General features: G+C 36.7%; 1 long non-coding RNA gene across 4 annotated transcripts in view; it reads left to right on the forward strand.

Annotated features, from left to right (window-relative positions):
* Positions 1-19,717, forward strand: part of LOC106976773 (uncharacterized) — a 96,949-nt gene that overhangs the window by 21,670 nt on the left and 55,562 nt on the right. Inside the window, exons 3-4 of one of the 4 annotated variants that reach the window (XR_008289318.1) lie at positions 13,179-13,350; positions 13,923-15,288. This is a non-coding gene — a long non-coding RNA (uncharacterized LOC106976773). Of the gene's footprint in view, positions 1-5,836; positions 5,971-13,178; positions 13,624-13,922; positions 15,289-19,717 lie in introns of those variants that run through there. The other 3 variants (XR_001430531.3, XR_008289319.1, XR_003424818.2) reach the window with 3 other exon arrangements.

Raw genomic sequence — 19,717 nt, forward strand, 5'->3', positions numbered from 1 at the left:
TGTATCCTTTTCAAATACACAGAAAGTTTTATGAGATGATATTGTCGGGAATCAAGTAGAATCTTTAAAATCCTTCATTATTGTATGCTCAAAAGGAATGGAATTGAGAAAATATGGACCAGTAAAAAGACAACCCCCTCCTTTCTTCTGATTATTCCTTTTCCTACAGCAGGTATCTTGGCATCTGACCTGACAGAATGAAGATCTTTGATTCCAAGTCAGGTAGTTCACTTTTGCATAAGAAATCCTGACTGATAGAGTCAATCAAACAATATTTACCAAGTGTCTACTATCATGAGAATTATGGCAATTAAAAGCGCATAAAAACTGTTCCTACTTTCAATGAGGTTACGATCTAGATAAACATATACTCATCAAAGATAAGAGAGTGTATGACAAGTGCTAAACGAACAGAAGTGACAGCAAAAGTACTATCTGAATTGAGATGACCTGGATACCTGCTTGCAGTGGTCATCAGATCAGAAAAGGTGAGACTTGAGCAATGCCATGAAGAATGGGTAAGAGTAAGTGGGCAGAGACAAAGGGCTGCTGTATGAGGAAATGGGCAGAGATCAGGGTGGTTTGGAGGTCGCACTGGAAGGTATTGAGTCCCCTCAAACAAATTCTTCATTAGCCAACTTTTCTTTGCAAATATTGGAAACCTAATGCAAATTGGCTTAAAAAAAATAAAGGACATTTATTTATTGGCTTATGTAGCTAAAGAGAACTAGAGGTAAAGGGGGCTGTAGGGTGCATTAATTAGGGCTGTAGCTCCATTTCTCCACTGTTCTCATAGCCTTCTCTTTATTATCAGCTTGGTGTTCTTGTTGGTTGCAAGATGATTCCTCAAGTGTATAAGTTAACTATTGCTGCATAACGATCACTTCAAAATTTATGAATTAAGCAGTCAACGTTTCTTATCTCACAATTTCTGTGCAACAGGTATCTAGGCATGGCTTAGCTGAGTGGCTCTATCTCAGAGTCTCTCACAAGGCAGGAGTTAAGATGTCAGCCAGGCTGTGGTCGGTCATCTGAGGCTTCACTGGGGCTGGAGAATCTACTTGCAAATTCACTCATTTGGCTGTTGGCTGGAGGCTTCAGTTCCTTATTAGATGGGCCTGTGTATGGGTTTCTCATGTTATAGCAGTTGGCTTTCCAGAGAGCAAGTGATGAGAGAGAGAAAGGGGTAAGGAGAGGGAAAAGGAGGAGAGAGAACCCTGTATGTTATAATGTAATCTCTGAAATGACATACCATCATTTCTTCCCCACTCTATTGGTCATACAGACCAATTCAGGGACACTGTGAAAGGGGTATTATTCAAAATTGTGAATATCAGGAGACTAGAATCATTGGGGGCCACCTTAAAGTCTGATTACTACATCTGGCTTATATGATTCCTCGTTCATATCCAGGAGAAGAGACTTGCCTCTTTTAGCCACTGAACAAAACTTCTCGGATTTGCTCTGATTGTACCATCCTTAAGCCAATTACAGTGGCCAGGTGAATAACAGCTACTGAGTGACTTAGGTTTGGGTTATGAGCCAATGTTAGTTTCAAGGAATACAGGATGACAATGATTGGCTTAGACAGATTAAGGTCCACCTGTAGTGGGAGATGTGTTTTGCTGCCAAACAGCATGGTTGCTCCACGAAAGGAGTGGGTGATATGTTTGGGAGGCATCCACAGCGTCCTCTACAGTCTGCCTCTGGCTACTCTCAGCATCCATACATATCTTCCTCCCTACCCATACACTGTTAACATGCATTTACAGCCTCTGTGAAAGGGAGACAATCCAAAGTTCAATTCAAGCTCCAAGTCCAGCTTCTCTGGGGTTGTCTATCTCTATCAGGTATGGATACCATTCTTCACAGTTATTATCTAAGGGGTCCACTTGTAACACAACCAATATGGAATTGTGGAGAAAGAACAGGATAACTTCAATAAAACTTTCATTGGAAAAAGAGAGGCTAGAATATAATACATAGCTTTCCCTGGTCCACAGCACACATCATAATCCACTGGACAGGAATTTTAAGCTTCTTGCCCTGGTTAGAAGAGAGAGTCTGTGTAGGGAGGATAGGAAGTGAGGTCCCAGGAACTAATTGCTGCCAGATTGTTGAGAGCCTTTTAGAACTTTAGCCTGTAGGCAATGTAGAAAGAAAGAGGATCATTGAGCATTTTTGAGTAGGGTAGTGAAATGGTCAAAATTGCTTTGGTAAAATTAATTTGGAGGCATTATGCAGTATGAATTCACAAACTCCTTAAAATAATGCCCTGGGGACAAGTTTCCTCACATAAACTGAAGGTGATGCTTACAAAAGAAATGTTAACAGATTCCACAGTAAAAATCCATGTATAACCCAGGTTTGTCTCTTTCCAAATAGAAGCTGTAAGTTGTTTCTAGGCACCTACATGAAACAAACAGGGTGGTTCACGTTGTGTCACTTCCCTGGCATTGATTCCAAATTAGAATGAATGAGCTTTTAAGACTGTTTTATGATAGAAAGGTAGAATTGGTAGGTAGAGAGTGATTGGGACTAAGTTTAACTTGAAAAAGTAAGAAAAAAATTAGTAGGGAAAGCTTTTTAGATAAAAATAACCCTTTATTTGTGCATAGTGAAGTAAATAAAAAAATTACTGTTTTGTTTTTTAAAGATTTTATTTTTGAATAATCTCTATACCTAATGTGGGGCTTGAACTCATAACCCCAAGATGAAGAGCTGCATGCCCCACCAACTGAGCCAGCCAGGCACCCCTAAAAATTACTGTTTACATTATTTTACTACTGTAAGCCCAATGCAGTTAGCTGGTTAAAAGTTTGTGTAGACTGTGAAGCATTTGTATTTTAAAGAATCAAGCTGGGGGTAAGTGAGGCTGTGAGCACGCAGTGTCACCTGCCATTGTGAGGGGTCTTTACTAATTCAGGACATTAAGGAATATCCTCTTCATAGTGATAAAGCCTGTGAGATTTCTCTTCAGATGGTCTGGAAGGAATCCAAGAAGGGAAGTGGTGGAAAATGGATTATTCCTATTCGAAACTTCAGATTATTAGGATTGGATTTGTATTTTGACTTATTCCTAAGAAACAGATGATAGAACCTCCCTCCCAACCCCAACACACACACACAACACAATAAAGTTGTTATTTCTCTAGTCTACAGCCCTGAGTGAGTATGAGTGAGTGAAATGTATAAAAGAAAACATTTTTTGAGGTAGGAATAGATTCATCATTGAGTTTCCCTGCCAAATTCAGAATTAGATAGTGGAAAAATACTATTTATTTTGAGTTTGTGAATCTGCCAGAGAACTGTTGGGAAAAATAAAGACAAGCCAGATGAGGACTTGGGTTATGGAATGAACCATAGATGACATATGACTGAACTTTCTGAAAGAAGAATATAGTTTTTCCTACTTTTATTTCCCAGTTTTAGTTTAGAGTCCTTAATAACTTTGATTTGCAGCATGCTTTTCTATTGTACTGAACTATAGCAGCAAAATGGAAAACACAGCATACTGCAGTGTTGAAATCGACCTTAAGGGTTGGGAAATTGAAAATATCAAGTTTCCATAGTAACACTAATTTAGTCAGATCACACATGTTGTTTCTGAGCCATTAGTTTACTCTTATGATGTTAAAAGAACATAATATTTACTCTGTAATGTGGTTAAGTTAATGTTACAATGCAAAGCAATTTCATATTTTCTGCATGTACATTTTATTATGGTAGGCTTGACATTTGATTGCTTGTAATATTTTAGAAAATGTGAAAATGTCTAAAAGCTTTTTTTAAAAAGTATCTTAAGATAATTAAACAGGAAATCATGAACATATCATACTTAGAAAAATAAGGTAAAGATTAACTGAATTTTGTAAGTTTGCATCAGCATTTTTTTATGTTTGTTTATTTTTGAGAGAGTGAGAGAGGACACAGAGCATGAGTGGGGGAGGGGCAGAGAGAGAGGGAGACACAGAATCCAAAGCAGGCTCCAGGCTCTGAGCTGTCAGCACAGAGCCTGACACAGGGCTTGAACTCTTGAACTGTGAAATCATGACCTGAGCCGAAGTTGCATGCTTAACCGACTGAGCCACCCAGGTGCCCCTTGCACCAGCATTTATTGCTGAATTTCTGAGAATTTATTTGGTCTTCCAACTGGGTAGCTTTTACATGATCTGATTATAATTCTCACAGTTACCACATTCTTTATGATATATCCTTCACATCTACTAGGAATTTGTCCCAATTCCTTTTAGAATTCCCAAATTCATGAATACTACTATAGGCTGGTTGTGGGGGCCTATTATTCCACAAAGAAGCCTTTTCCTCCACAACTTTATGACTTACTACAAAGATAATGATCTAGAGAAGGGCAAAGCTGCCTTCTCAGTGGGCCCTCCTCCAGTGCACACACCAAGCATATCTTTATGACTGGTCCTCATATATTGGTCTTCTCTTGTGTGTGGTTCAAATCTGCTTCTCAATAAAATGACAAAATGCTACATATCATGTGTTCAAGGCCACTCATGATTGAGGATATTTATGCCTGTGTTTATAAGCAAAATTAGTCTGTAGTTTTATCTTCTGCTGCCATTCATGAATATTAGGGTATAAGCTACCCAAATTTCCATTCAGTTTACTAAAATTAAAAAAGAAAACAAGTAAATTCAATGAAAAAAAATAACAGTCATGCTTTTTGAGAGATAATTCATTTGGTTGACTGGACTGTTCACTTCTTGCCTGAGTCTAAGTAATGCTGAGAAATTTAATTCAATACAAGAAATAGCTACTGAATGCCTATTATGCTAGGCATTGTGCTAGGTACTGGGGATATGTTGATAAATATGTATGGTAGTAGCAGTAATAAGTTGCATAGTGGGTAATAGTGCTTGGCACTTGGTAATCACTAGATACACTTTAGCTATTATTACTATTATTATTATTATTATTATTATTATTATTATTTTGAAAAGGAGAGAGAGAGAGAGAGAGAGAGAGAGAGAGAGAGGAGCTGTAGTTGTATTCATGGGAACAGGAATAGAGAGAGAGGGAAAGAGAATTTTAGCTCAATCCTGCAACCGTGAGATCATGACCTGAACTGAAATCAAGAGTTGGACGCTTCATCAGTTGAGCCACCCAGGAGCCCCTATTATTACTATTATTATCACTATTTGTATTCCATGTGCCAGTACTTACTTACTTCATTTGATTCTTATAGCAACCCTGTTGAAGTTGTAGTGAATTGAAGTGGTATTACCTTCACTTTTATAGCTCAGAAACTGGGACTTTTAAAGGCTAAGTAACTTGCCTGAGATCACCAATATGATAACTGGTAGAAGCAGAATTCACACCCAGAATACACTCGACTGCTAAGCCAGTGTTCACATACATTACTCTATCTAGCCTGTCCCTGGCTTAAAGAAGCTCTCACCTAGTTTTTCCAGGAACCTCTGTCCAATAACTAACTTATTCTGAAAGTTTCCAGAGGAGGTCTTCTGGGGCTGTATTCCAGTAACTTATTCCCCTAAAGTTAGAAAAAAAAGTCTAACACAAATCTCATGTATTACACTTGAAATCTATTCCTTCCTTAGTCTAGAGAAGAAAATATATCTACCCATGTTGCTACCCAAAGTCAATACGTTCTAGTATTTTCTCTGATGTATACTTAGAAAATTCATTGTTCAGTGAGGGGGAGGGCACAAGTTATATTATGAAAGCTTTGTTTTTCTGGATTTCTCTTTAATGTTAAAAAGCTCTGTTAAGGAACTGAATCTTTTGTTGTCTATTTGGATACTCTTTCTGCCCTTGACTTTGATCGTGTTTCAACATTATTTTCCAGAGTCTTCTGACTGCCTGCTCATGGGATACGTTCTCACCTTGTAGTTTTTAAACGCTGTGTTTTCACACCAGATGATGGGCATAAGAGGTCATGAGACGATGGGAAGAGAGTCAGTAAATAAAGTGAAAGCAAAGGTATGAACATTTAGGGCCAAGTTTAGTGCATAACTTCTCTTGTGTGAAATAGCTTTTTTGTGGTAAAAAAAAGCTATCATTTTGGGGGAACCATGACAGAGTTTTGGATGCTGAGGCACCAGGGGAAGGAGTTTAAGTAGACTGAAACATAGAAAAGATACAGAATGAAGGTAGGGTAATTATTGTACTTCTACTAAGAGGCATCCTAGGACTTGACTATAGTCTTATATGCCCTTCAGGGTAAATGACATTGTAGAAAATCAGCCTGTTTCTTCCAAAAGGAGAAATTGTTCAACATTTCCTCTTTTTTCTTGTCCAATGGCTCTTATAAGTAATGTTTTCAAACTCTAGATTAAGGGATTGTGCTCATATTTCCCCTAAAAATAAAGCCTTTATGAGCACTATATACTCAGAATTGAAGTTCTTTGTGAAAGATGGGTGAATACCTAAAAATCAGGCAACTTTCTGAAAGGAAAGTAGTCTTTATTTTAAAGGAAGAAAATTCCAGTGCATACCAAGTATGACACAAGGCTAATACCCACCCAGTGGCCAGATATATTTTCCTTAGGGATTTTGTTGTGTTTATTCCTCTAGCATTTTTTCATTCCTGACTTTTGGGGTGGCCCTTCTGTGAAGAGTTTCCTCATCCCAGCTGTTATGATGTTTAATATAGAGTTGCCAACTTCTGATCTGGCGGTTCCAAGACACAGGGTGAGGAAAACAAAGCTTTCCAGCATTTTGAATCCTATCCCCCACCCGCACTGGAATTAGTGCTTTCATCTCTGGTCAATCCTGAATTGTTTTCAACCCTAGCTTCGTCTCTGCTCTCCCCCGGAATAGCAGAACAATTACTAATCGTAAAGATCCATGTTCATGTCCGGAGTTCAAATTACTTATGCCTCACACAAACCTCAATTCATTTCTCTTTCCTCTTCTATCTCTCCCCTCTCCTCTCCTCCACCCAAGTAAATTAGCTGATTTTCTTTTGGGGAAATATTTACTTTAAAGAGCTGTTTTTTTTTTTCCAAGATAAAAATTAGATTCTGGTTTTTAAGTGAAGTAGGGTGTAATTTTTTCTTAGGAAAAACAGGATAATCATCTGGTTTTGATCCTAATGTTAGTCCATGGGATGGCTTGATATTTCCAATATGGAAAGTCATGGTATTTCGTTTTCGAAATATATAAGGATGGCTATTCCCTGCTTCTCCTTCCTGCTCTCTAGCCTTAATTGTTTAATGTTAAGGTAGAATGGTCCTGACTGGTCTTGTGTTTTATGCCTGGCCTGCAGATAAGGAGTTTGGGATAAGCAGAACTCAAACTCAAAGGTAGAAAACAAGGCACATATGTATGAAGAAACAGCCCATTTTACCAAATGTGGAAACACATAAATCTTAACAGTACTGTACCTTGTTGCTTTCTTCTGGTACATTCAACATGCTATTATACTGTGAATACTTCTGGCAACAGAAGGTATTTAGGAGATCAAATGGTGAAATAGGAAAATGTTGTTTTTTGGTTTTCCTACTGCCCCCAAGTGTCTGGTACAACATGGCTGTTCCCATATGGCTGTGTTTAAGGACTTCACCCTCAGAGCCCTCACAAACTTGCTTTTAGACAATATCTCATGCTCTGGATCTTTTCTTCGTTGTTACCATCCAGAGGAAGGATGGGATTCATTGACCTGAAATAATTGTGTCTATTTCCCTTATACACACCTGTTCCTAGACACGTACAGGAAGGTAGACGGTTGGAAAAATATTAGCATCAATATAACATTTTACACTTTTACAATAGGAATGTTTTAGAATTAATTCCTTATCCACAAATAAACTCTACTTATATAACAAATTAGTGGAAATTTCAGATGATGTCAGAATAATTGGATAGGTATCTGGGAGCGGGCAGACCTTCTAGTGTTTTACAGGATTTCATGCATAAGGTCAAAGCTGCCTTGGAATCTTCACTTGTTTTCTATTGAAACAATAGAAAGGGTCTTCCATAAAAGGGTCTTAATGCAAGCTTCAAAGAAAAATGCAGATTTGTAATGAAGGAAGAATGGGTCCTTATTCTAAAGATATTTGGCCAGGGGTGCCTGGGTGGCTCAGTAGGTTAAGTGTCTGATTTTGGCTCAGGTCATAATCTCACAGTTCATGGGTTTGAGCCCTGTGTCAGGCTGTGTGCTGAGAGCTCAGAGCCTGGAGTCTGCTTCAGACTCTATCTCCCTCTCTCTCTGCCCTTCCTCTGCTCATTCTCTCTCTCTCTGTCTCTCAATCTCTCTAAAATAAATAAGCATTAAAAAAAAAGATGTTTGGCCAAAAAATACAAAGATTAAATGGTGTCCCCAATATTTCATAGCAGTCTAGATGAGGACAACCCGGATTCCTATACTGTTTTCACTGTATTATTCTAGGACTTTTGTATGCTTGACAACTCTTGTTCACATTTCTTCTCTTTTTCCTTTTCTGCCTCATTGGTATTATTTATACTTTGTTTCCATATATGAAAAAATATTCCTTCCAAACAGTTAAAATTCCTATAAAAGTGCTTTTTTGTTTTTTAAAGAATGAAGGTAGGTACGAATCTACTTTTGCAGGTTGGAGAATATTTAGGAGATCCAAGTCATATTTATATTATTATTGATATTGACATTATACTTGACTCATCCCTCAAAAATCACATATGGTGGAAACCTTTTATAATTGCTTGTGTTGAGTGGATTTGAGTATCTCATTTACTGATGAGGCATGATTTCTTTGGAATTCTTTTGTTTATGAAAATATGCTTTGTATATCATCTACCTGAATTTGTATAATAATTAACTTTTGCAGAACTTAAGAAAATAATTCCTTCCTGTTTAAGCACTAAAATGTGCTTTTTAAATTTTATACCACTATAAAGCATAATTTTGTTTAGTATTAAGGAGCTGCATTGGTCAAAATATTAAACTATTTTTGGTTTGTTTACTCATTTTCAGTTGTCAAAATAAGCATAATTGGAAACAGCTGCCTTGAGATTGTTTTTGACAACTCTTCACATTCAGATCTAACATGGATAACTTTAAGAAAATGAGCCTTATCTAATTATGATTTTTCCTAGAGTATATAGTCAGATTGCTATTCTGCAAATAGAAGATAATTAAAAACAGAAACTGATCATTTAAAAAGTAGTACCACAGTTTTATAGAAAGATATTTTCCATGGCTTTCTCATTTTTACATAAATTGATTAGCTTCATTTGGCTGTTTTATACACATCAACATTTTACTAATCTTTGGGATGATTAAAATGTAAGATTAATAAGATTAATGAAGTGTTTCCCTACCCTTTTATTCTTGTCCTCAAGCTGTACTTAAACTTTTTGTAATTTCCAGGACAGCTTAATAATATGATTTGATACTAATTAGTAAGAGATTTAGAAATTTTCAATATTTTAATACATTTTGTGATTAAATAAGTACATTTATTTTAATAGTTCCTCGGGTTAATTTATCTCACTCTAAGTGAGCGCTTGATTAAATTTAGAAATTAGGAAGCTATTGGAAATTTTTTTTAAATACCAGTTTTATACAAAATCCTATACTATTGGATAACTTTTTATTCTAAATTTATCCCTATAGTACTTACAATTTATTTTTGGAATTTAAAAAAGAAATATCGTGTGCTTAGATATTCTCTGGTCTCTCCTAGACCAGAGAGTTTGGCAAAGACCAGAATAAGGATAATCAAAGACACCTACCATGCATCTGAAAGTATGGGAACTGATAATTTTACTGTTAATGCTAGGATTCCATTCCTATGTGCACATTAATATAACTCAAAAAAGAAGGAATTGGGCTCAAAAAAACTTTGATTTTACATGGCAATATGGTAAGGCATAAAGAACACTGGACTATGGGTTGATGGTCCTGTGTTCCAAACTTTGCTTTTCTTTAAGCCATTTCTCTAGGCCTCATTCCCACCCCCCCAACTCCCAGATGTAATGATGACGGTGGATTAGATGAGTTTCCTGTTTTCACCCTCTTTGATATTTTGGAATATTTGGAATGCAGTCTACAACTGACTCCCTCTCATGTTTCCTACACTGTCCAGCTCAAACATTTTGCATTTTCCTCAAGGTCTACACTTTATCACACTCATTGACTGCAGATGACTGTAATTCTGAGAACAACAAAAATAGCACATCATGAACCACAGTAAAAACAGAACCAAGGCAACAACACTTTGTTTAACACAAGCCCCTAAGTAATGAAGACGTTCTGAGTCTTTACTGAGAAGTCCCTCATGAAAAAAATAATTCATCTCCAACTTCTGCCATCTATATGTAGTAGGTGGTGATCCTTGCCCATATGGTAACCATATGAGGAAATGACTGCTTTTGCCCGCCATCAACAGAATTCCTGTTACCTTGGTAACCTTGCATTTTTTTCCCTTCAATACCTGCTGTATTCTTTGTTTGGGGAATCAATTCCATTAATGATTGGACTCCATTATAAGACTCCATTATAACATTAAAAGTAAAAATACTTTCTTTTTTTAAAAAGATCTACTCTTTTAGCAACTTTCAATTATGCAATATAGTATTATTAACCGTAGTCACGATGCTGTACATTACATTTCTCATTACTGATTTATTTTCTAACTGGAAGTTTGTACCTTTTGACTTCCTTCACTAATTTCTCTGACTGCCATTTCCCCTTTCCCACCTCTTCCTTGCCTCTGGTAACAAGCAATCTGTTTTCTGTATCCATGAGCTGGGTTGCTTTTTTCTTTTTCTTTTTTTTTTTTTTTAAGATTATACATATAAGTGAGAACATCTGTATTTGTCTTTCTATGACTTAATAGGTGACTTATTTCACTTAGAGTAATGCCCTTAAGGTCTATCCATGTTGTCACAAATGGCAAGATTTTATTTTTTATGGCTGAATAATATGTCATTCTCTCTCTATATATATTTATCCTTCTATCTATCTAGATCTATCTACATATCTATATCATATTTTCTTTTATTTTTTTCTTTTAATGTTTTTATTTTTTTAGAGAGACTATGAGCAAGGGAGGGGCAGAGAGAAAGGGGGACAGAGGATCCAAAGTGGGCTCTGCACTGAGAGCAGTGAACCCAATGTGGGGCTTGGACTCATGAACTGTGAGGCTCAACTGACTAAACCACCCAGGTGCCCCTCTGTATTTTCTTTATCCATTCATCTGTTAATAAATACTTATGTTGTTCCCATGTCTTGGCTTTTGAAAATAATGCTGCAATGAACATGAAGGTGCGTGTATCTTTTTGAGTTAGTTTTTCCATTTTCTTTGGATAAATACCCAGAAGTAGAATTGCTGGACCACATAGTTCCATTTTTAATTTTTTGAGGAATCTCTACACTGTTTTCCATAGTGGCTGCACCAATTTACATTTCCATCAACAGTGCACAGAGTTTTCTTTTATTAATGTTTTGGTCTCTGAGTTTTTAATATTGTACACTTTGCTATCGAAGATCCTTCTGCCTCAAACAGGGTGTGTTCTTCCTCCTTTCAAAGACTAGCTCCTGCACTTGTGTTCTTCTGTCTCTCAGAACATTGTTCCCTCTACTCTGAACACCATCTTGCGTCTTTAATATTTCCTCATTGTAGTCTATTTGTCTGAAATCATGGTACTCTTCTTTATCTGGAAAAAGGCCCTTTTCTTTTGATTTACTACTCATGTTATTTCCCTTTTACTACCAAAAGTCTTGAAAGGACTGTATTCACTTTCTCTGCATTAGGGTGATCCAGAAAGTCCAAAACTGTTTGTAGCCTGACTTCTGCCTTCAACAATCTGCTGAAGCCACTCTGTTTAAGGTGACTAAAAATTTTTCCATCACTGAGCACAATCACTTTCTCTCAGTCCTCCAAACCACTGCTGGAAAAATACTGAAAATCTTTCCTCCTTTGGTTTCTTTACATTATGTTTTCTGTTTTCCCCACCTTTCTGCCAGCAATTATTTGTCTCATCTTTCTTCTATAACTTTAGTGTTTCCTCAAAGATTTGATCAATTTGATCTTAGCATCTTTTTCATTAAAAATGTTTTAATTAATTAATCTATCTATTTATTTTCGAGAGAGAGAGAATGAGAGAATGTGAGGGAGGGGCAGAGGGAGAGGGAGAGGGAGAGAGAGAATCTTAAGTAGGCTCCACACTCAGCGTGGAGCCTGACACAGGGTACTCTCCTACAACCCTGGATCATGACCTGAGCACAGTTTAGCAACTGGATATTGGATATTCAAATCTTTTCCCTATTTTTATTCCTGTGTACTTTTTCCTTGTTATTTGTAGCAGTTACTTATATTCTGGATAATAATTCCTTATTAGTTATATGCATTCCAAATATCTTTTCCTATTCTGAGAGTTCTTTACACTCTATATTGTTGTTTATAAGCAGTTCTTAATTTTAATTCATCAGTCATTTTTTCTAATATGAGTACTTTTTGTGCTTGTTTAGAAAATCCTTCCTGGAGTGCCTGGGTGACTCAGTCAGTTGAGCATTATACTCTTGATTTTAGCTCAGGTCATGATCCCAGGTTGTGGGATTGAGTCCCATGTTGGGCTCCACACTGAGCATGGAGCCTGCTTTGGAATCTCTCTCCCTTTTTCTCTCTCTCCCCTGCTTGCACTCTCTGTCTCTCAAAAAAAAAAAAAAATCCTTCCCTTGTCCAAAGTCAAGAAGAAATAATCCTGTATTTTCTAAAATTTGCTGGATTTCAGTTTTGTGCATGATATAAGAGTCCAGTTTCATTTTTTTCATTGTCCCAGTATCATCTTTTGGAAAGTTCATTCCATCCTCACTGCTCTGCAGTGCCATCTCTGTCACAAGCCAGGTGTCACACAAACCTATTTCTATGGTGTTTCTCAGATCTCCTGCTCTATTTTTCATCTACTTTTCTGTCCCTGTGCCAATACCATAATGTTCTGATTACTATAGCTTTGTAATATGTCTTGTTGTCCAGTAGAACAAATTTTCTTCTGGATGTTTTCTCTTCAAAAGTACTGTTATGAGCTGAATTGTGTCCTTCCCCCAAAAGATATACTGACATCTCTAAAACTTCAGAATATGACTTTTTTTTTTGGAAATAGGGTGATTACAGTAGTAATTCATTAAGATGTGGTCATATTGGAGTAGGGTGAGCCCTCATTCTTTTTTTTTAATATTTATTCATCTTTTTTTTTTTTTTGAGAGGGAGAGAAACAAAGTGTTTGCACTCATGCTCATGCAAGGGAGTGGTGAGAGGCAGAGAGAGAGAGGGAGAGAGAATGATGTGGGGCTCAGTCTCATGAACTGTAAGATCATGACCTCAGCTGAAATCAAGAGTCTGATGCTCAACCTACTGAGCTACCTAAGTGCCCCAGGTGAGCCCTTATTCTAATATAATGGGTATTCTTATAATATGCTGGCCATATAAAGACAGAGGCACAGGGAGAAGGCTATGTGACCATGAAGGCAGAGATTGGAGTTATGCAGCTGCAAACCAAGAAAAGCTGAAGATTTTCAGGAAACCGCTGGAAGATAGGAAGACACAAGGAAGGATTCTCTGTACAGGTTTCAAAGGAATCCTGTAACACCCGGATTTTAGAATTTTTGCCACCTGAAATATGAGACAATAAATTTGTTATTTTAAGTCACCCAGTGTGTGGTACTTTGTTACATAGGGCATCTCCAGGAAACTAATACAAGTGCCTTGATTGCTTTTGGCCTTTTGCATCAATATAAATTTTAGAAGTAGTTTGTCAAGTACCATAAAAGCTTGTGATTTTGATAAGATTGCATGAATCTACAAATAAATTTGGGGAAGAAGTTACATAGTTTTACTATTGAGTGTTCCAATAGTTGAATATAGTATTCTTCTCCATTACTTAAGTTGTCTTAAGTGTTCTGAACAAAGTTTTATGATGTTTTTTGGGAATGTTTATTTATTTTTTAGAGAGAGAGCACACAAGCAAGGGAGGGGCACAGAGAGAAGGGACAGAGGATCCAAAGCAGGCTTTGTGCTGACAGCAGAGAGCCCGATATGGGACTTGAACTCACAAACTACAAGATCATGATCTGAGCAGAAGGCAGATGCTTAACCGACTGAGCCACCCAGGCACCCCTCTAAGATTTTCTTTATAAAGGTCTTAGAAATCTTTCATTAGATTTATTCCTAAGTAATTGGTAATGTTTAATGCTATTGTAAATGATGTCTTTTATAAACTTAGGCTTTCCATTTGTTGCTGGTATAGAGAAGAAATAGAGTTTTTGGACATTGAATTAATATTCAGTGACTTTACTAAACCTTCTTGGTCTAAATTATAACAGTTTATTTGGGTTTTGTATAAAATCATTATCATCTGTAAATAATGCTAGTTTTTTTTCTCTACTTTAGTTTCTTATTTTTAATTTTTTAAATTTCTTCCTGAATGGGTCCTTCCCTACAATGTTGATTAGAAACAGTGATAGCCGGGAACTTAGGTGGCTTAGTTGGTTAAGTGTCTGACTCTTGATTTTGGCTTAGGTCATGATCTTATGGTTGTGAGATTGAGGCCCGGAGTCAGGCTCTGCACTGGGTGTGGAGCTGAAGGCTGCTTAGGATTCTCTGTCTTCCTCTGCTCCTCCCCCTCTCTTTCTCTCTCTCACAAAACAAAACAAAAAACAAAAACAAGAACAAAAACAAAAAAACAACAAAAAGAAACAGCGATAGCAGTCTTCCTTGTCCTGTTCCTGATTTCCAAAGGAAAAATTTTAGCATTTAAATTAAGTGTGATATTTGTTGTATGTTTTGTAAATATCCTTTATCAGATTAAAAATATTTCCTCCTGTTCCTTGTTTGCTAAGAGTTTTATTTGGTTAAATCATAAGTGAGTGTTAAATTTTATTAAGTGCTTTGATCTGCATCTATTGAGATGATCATATTATTTTTCTCTAATTTGTTAATGTGGTGAATTACATTACTTAATTTTTTAATATTAAACCAGCCATGAATTTCTAGGATAAATACACCTTAACCATGATCTATTATTATTTTTACATGTTGCTAGATTAGATTTATGGATATTCTATTAGAATTTTTGCATCTCTCTGGTCATAAGTGAGTTTGGTCTGTAATGTATTTTTCTTTTTTTTTCTCACAGTTAAACATTTTTAAATAATAAACTTTGGTTTTCAGAGTAATTAAACGGAAAGTAGAGTTTCCATTCACCCTTGCCACCATCCACAATTTTACCTATTATTAAAATCTTGCATCAGCATGATACAGTTATTACAATTATTAAACCAGTACTGACACATTTTTTTTTTTTGTAATAATCTTTCTTATATTGTCATTGTCAGGTTTTGGTATCAAAATTATGCTAGCCACATTAAATGAATTGGACAATATTTCTTATTTTTCTATTCTTTGGAAGAGTTTATGTAAAATGGGAATTATTTATTCTTTGTATGTTTGGGAGAACTTAAGAGTAAAGTCATCTAGTCCTGGAATTTTCTTTGTGGGCAGGCTTTTTTAAAAAAATTACTGACTTAATTTCTTTAACAGTTATAGGACTTTAGAGTTTTCTATTGCTTTTGATGCCAGTTTGATATGTTTTTCTATGATTTTTTTCTACTTCATTTAAATTTTCAAAACTTACTGGCAAAAGATGTCAATAATATGCTCTTATTATTTGTTTACATGTGCAGAGTCAGTAGTGCTGTTCTCTTTTTTACTTCTGATATTTGTTATTTGTTCTTTCTTCCTTTTCCTGATTAATTTCATAATGATTTTATCAATTTTAAATGTTTATTTTATGTTTTGAGAGAGAGAGAGAGAGAGAGAGCACAATCAGTGGAGGGGCAGAGAGAGAGGGAGACACAGAATCCAAAGCAGGATTCAGGCTCTGAGCTGCCAGCACAGAGCCCAACATGGGGCTCGAACCCACAAACCGTGAGATCATGACCTGAGCTGAAGTCAGAAACTTGACCTGAGCTGGAGTCGGACACTTAACCAACTGAGCCACCCAAGTGCCCTAAATTTTATCAATTTTGTTAGTCTTTTAAAAAAGAAACTTTTAGTTTTGTTGGTTTTTCTTCATTAACTGCCCTCTATCTTTATTATTTCTTTCCTTCTGCTTTCTTTAATTTTATTTTTCTTCTCTTTGTCTAATCTCTTGAGATAAATATCTAGCTTATGAATTTCCATTCATTCTTTCCCTTTTTAAAAAAATTTAGATTCAAGTTATTTAACATATAGTGTAGTATTTGTTTCAGGGGTAGAATTTAGTGATTCATCACTTACATAAAACAGCTAATGCTCATTCCAGCAAGTGCCCTTCTTAATACCCATCACCCATCTATCCCATCTCCCACCCATCTCCCCCCCATCAACCCTCAGTTTCTCTATATTTAGGAGTCTTATGGCTTGTCTCCATCCATGTTTTTATCTTATTTTATTTTTCCTTCCCATCCCTTATGTTCATCTGTTTTGTTTCTTAAATTCCACATATGAGTGAAACCATATGATATTTGTCTTTCTCTGACTGACTTATTTCACTTAGCATAATACATTCTAGTTCCATCCACATTGTTGCAAGTAGCAAGATTTCATTCTTTTTGATTGCCAAGTAATATTCCATTGTGTATATATTATATACTGTATCTTCTTTATCCATTCATCAGTTGATGGACATTTGGGCTCTTTTCATAATTTGGCTATTGGTGATAGCATTGCTATAAACATTGGGGCACATGTGCCCCTTCAAATCTGCATTTTTGTATCCTTTGGATAAATACCTAGTAGTGCAGTTGCTGGTTCATAGGGTAGTGCTATTTTTAACTTTCTGGGGAACATCCATACTGTTTTCCAGAGTGGATGCACTAGTTTGCATTTCTACCAACAGGCAAAAGGGTTTCCCTTTCTCCACATCCTCGCCAACATCTGTTATTTCCTGAGTTGTTAATTTTAGTCATTTTGACAGGTGTGAGGTGGTATCTCATTGTAGTTTTGATTTGTTTTTTGGGTGTTGAGTTTCATAAGTTCTTCATAGATTTTGGAAACTAACCTCCAAAGTGATATACACATTCAATGAGTGATGTTGAGTATCTTTTCATGTGTCTGTTGGCCATCTGCATATCTTCTTTGGAGAAGTGTCTATTCATGTTTTTTGCCCATTTCTTCACTGGATTATTTGTTTTTTGGGTGTTGAGTTTCATCAGTTCTTCATAGAGTTTGGATACTAACCCTCCAAAGTGATACACAAATTCAATGCAATCCCTAGAAAAATAACGCCAGCATTCTACACAGAACTAGAACAAATAATTCTAAATTTAGTTTGGAACCAGAAAAGACCCTGAATAGCCAAAGTAATGTTGAAAAGAAAAACAAAGCTGCAGGCATCACAATTCTGGACTTCAAGCTGTATTACAAAGTTGTAATCATCAAGACAGTATGGTACTGGCACAAAAACAGAAACACAGAGCAGTGGAATAAAATAGAGACCCAGAAATGGACCCACAAATTCATGGCCAACTAATCTTCAACCAAACAGGAAAGAATATCCAGTGGAAAAAAGACAGCCTCTTCAGCAAATAGTGTTGGGAAAACTGGACAGAAACATGCAGAAGAATGAAACTGGACCACTTTCTTATACCACACACAAATAGATTCAAAATGGATGAAAAACCTGAATATAAGACAGGAAACCCTCAAAATACTTCAGGAGAAAACAGTCAGCAACCTCTTTGAACTTGGCCCCAGCAACTTCTTACCAGACATGTCTCCAGAGGCAAGGGAAGTAAAAGCAGAAATGAACTATTGGAACTTAATCAAGATAAAAAGTTTTGCACAGCAAAGGAGACAATCAACAAAACTAAAAGGTAGGGCACTTGGGTGGCTCAGTCAGTTGAGCATCCAACTACAGCTTGGGTTATGATCTCATAGTTTGTGGGTTCGAGCCCCGTGATGAGCCCCATGTTGGGCTATGCACTGACAGTGTGGAGCCTGTCTCCCTCACTCTCTGCCCCTCCATTGCTCTCTCTCTCTCTCTCAAAATAAATAAACATTGAAAAAAAAACAACTAAAAGTCAACCGACAGAATGGGAGAAAATCAACAAAATTAAAAGTGATTATTTTCTAGTGCATTCAGTTTATATATTTCCTTCTAAGTACTATCATAGCTGCATCTTAAAGTTCTAATATTCAGGTTTTTATTTTTTATTTATTTTTATTTTTTATTTTTATTTTTGTTTTAAAATTTATTGTCAAATTGGTTTCCATAGAACATCCAGTGCTCATCCCCAGCAGGTGCCCTCCTCAATGCCCATCACCCACCCTCCCTGCCCTCCCACCCCCCATCAACCCTCAGTTTGTTCTCAGTTTTTAAGAGTCTCTTATGGTTTGGCTCCCTCCCTCTCTAACTTTTTTTTTCCCCCTTCCCCTCCACCACGGTCTTCTGTTAAGTTTCTCAGGATCCACATAAGAGTGAAAACATATGGTATCTGTCTTTCTCTGTATGACTTATTTCACTTAGCATAACACTCTCCAGTTCCATCCACGTTGCTACAAAGGGCCATATTTCATTCTTTCTCATTGCCACGTAGTACTCCATTGTGTATATAAACCACAGTTTCTTTTTCCATTCATCAGTTGATGGACATTTAGGCTCTTTCCATAATTTGGCTATTGTTGAAGTGCTGCTATAAACATTGGGGTACAAGTGCCCCTATGCATCAGCACTCCTGTATCCCATGGGTAAATTCCTAACAATGCTGTTGCTGGGTCATAGGGTAGATCTATTTTTAATTTTTTGAGGAACCTCCACACTTTTCCAGAGTGGCTGCACCAGTTTGCATTCCCACCAACAGTGCAAGAGGGTTCCCGTTTCTCCACATCCTCTCCAGCATCTATAGTCTCCTGATTTGTTCATTTTGGCCACTCTGACTGGCGTGAGGTGATATCTGAGTGTGGTTTTGATTTGTATTTCCCTGATGAGGAGCGATGTTGAACATCTTTTCATGTGCCTGTTGGCCATCTGGATGTCTTCTTTAGAGAAGTGTCTATTCATGTTTTCTGCCCATTTCTTCACTGGGTTATTTGTTTTTTGGGTGTGGAGTTTGGTGAGCTCTTTATAGATTTTGGATACTAGCCCTTTGTCTGATATGTCATTTGCAAATATCTTTTCCCATTCCGTCGGTTGCCCTTTAGTTTTGTTGATTGTTTCCTTTGCAGTGCAGAAGCTTTTTATCTTCATGAGGTCCCAATAGATCATTTTTGCTTTTAATTCCCTTGCCTTTGGGGATGTGTCAAGTAAGAAATTGCTGCGGCTAAGGTCAGAGAGGTTTTTTTCTTGCTTTCTCCTCTAGGGTTTTGATGGTTTCCTGTCTCACATTCAGGTCCTTTATCCATTTTGAGTTTATTTTTGTGAATGATGTAAGGAAGTGGTCTAGTTTCATTCTTCTGCATGTTGCTGTCCAGTTCTCCCAGTACCATTTGTTAAAGAGACTGTCTTTTTTTCCATTGGATATTCTTTCCTGCTTTGTCAAAGATTAGTTGGCCATACTTTTGTGGGTCCAATTCTGGAGTCTCTACTCTATTCCATTGGTCTATGTGTCTGTTTTTTGTTCCAATACCGTGCTGTCTTGATGATTACAGCTTTGTAGTAGAGGCTAAAGTCTGAGATTGTGATGCCTCCCTCTTCAGTCTTCTTCTTCAATATTACTTTGGCTATTTGGGGTCTTTTGTGGTTCCATACATATTTTAGAATTGCT

The sequence above is a fragment of the Acinonyx jubatus genome, chromosome A3 (assembly GCF_027475565.1).
Source record: "Acinonyx jubatus isolate Ajub_Pintada_27869175 chromosome A3, VMU_Ajub_asm_v1.0, whole genome shotgun sequence".
Classification (NCBI taxonomy): domain Eukaryota; kingdom Metazoa; phylum Chordata; class Mammalia; order Carnivora; family Felidae; genus Acinonyx; species Acinonyx jubatus.